The sequence below is a fragment of the Tupaia chinensis genome, unplaced genomic scaffold (genome assembly GCF_000334495.1).
Source record: "Tupaia chinensis unplaced genomic scaffold, TupChi_1.0 Scaffold143886_1, whole genome shotgun sequence".
In the NCBI taxonomy this organism is placed as follows: Eukaryota; Metazoa; Chordata; class Mammalia; order Scandentia; family Tupaiidae; genus Tupaia; species Tupaia belangeri.
In genome coordinates, this window is record NW_006203737.1 from 2,648,099 (window position 1) to 2,649,529 (window position 1,431).

At 36.6% G+C, this 1,431-nt stretch overlaps 1 pseudogene; it reads right to left on the reverse strand.

Annotated features, from left to right (window-relative positions):
• Positions 1-1,089: 1,089 nt before the first annotated feature.
• LOC102487402 (PEST proteolytic signal-containing nuclear protein pseudogene) overlaps positions 1,090-1,431 on the reverse strand; it is a 622-nt pseudogene continuing 280 nt past the window's right edge.

Below are 1,431 nucleotides of genomic sequence, written 5' to 3' on the forward strand. Positions count from 1 at the left end.
ATGTTAATTTTTTTTTTGGTTTTTACACCTTACAAAAAAAAGAAGAAGAAAAGCCAAATGTTTAAACAATATATATATAAATTGAAATTTTTGGTGGTGGTTGATTTTTTTAAAAGAAACAGCTTCCTTATAATTTACCTCAAGTTCTAGTGGAAATGCTTATGGGAACTAGCTAAGAAACCAAACCAAGAAAACCACTTAAATCAGCAAAACACTGATTTACTTTGGTAGCAAATGGTTGTTCTTTGAAGACAAATGAAGGTAGACAAGACCCATTAAGGTGAAGCGGGCTATTTCAAATATTCAGTTTACATAAAAATCGTATTTTCTAAAAAAATCAGCTAAGCTTCTTTCTATAGCCACTGATAGCAGTGCAATACCGAGTTTATGATGACTAGAAACAAAACAAATGCCCATAGAAAAAAAAGCTATATTCTATCTAAATTTACTTTCTGCTAATAGTCCAGTAACATTTTTCTCCCAACATAATACTCCCTCTCTGCCTGGGAGCCAGGCAGTTTAGGTAGTGAGGGAGTTAAGAGTGAGTAATGGACCAGCAGATGGTGTAAAGGCTACATCGCTGGACTCCCATGTAGTTGACTGCAGTTCAAGTCCTGGACGTGGTGGTTTAAAACTCACACTGGGCACATGTGCATGTGTCCCCAAAATCTCAGGAGGAGAATAAAGGAGAAGGGATTGTGGTGTGGCTATCACCACAGGGGACGATTTCTCACTTTTTCTTTCTCTGTTTCTCTCTGTCTCCAGCAAGCACACACATACCCTATAGCAAAAATCTCTCTCTAAACAAACAAAAAAGAGTGAATAAATGCTTGCAGTTTTAAAGAGACAGTAACTTTTTGCTTCCCTCTTAATGTACTGCGTTTTGTCTAAAAAATTATGCAATTTTTTAAAAGGTACCATTTCTGATTTATTATCTGTAACCTTTAGAAACTAATCACATGAAACTACAAAATTAGTATTGTCTTGAAATCTGTATTAAAGCATAAATTACTTCAGATTTCAAACTCTCATTTATTAGTGTACCACTCAATCTTATAAAGATGAAAAAGAAAAAAGCAGCTCCAAAGATAGTCTTAGACCATTCTTTAAAAAAGGAAACTGTTCCTTTTAACTTTACACCCACCTCACATCCCAATTTCAAAACACATTATTTAATTGTCTTGGTCATGGACATTGCAAGGTGAGATTTCATATTTCGCTCCCATAGCTTCTGGTTGTCAGAAAACCTGTGTTTTCCTCTATTGAAGGAGCCTGGTCCGGCTGCTGTGGGTGTATCCCTTCCTGTACTCTCCATCCTCATCTCTGCTCCTGGAGGCATTTCCTCTGTTCACTATGTTCATCTTCATTAAAAGCCGCTGTACTGAAAACGGTTTGGGAGCTAGAGCTGTTTCTTCAGGCTCACTTGATCCA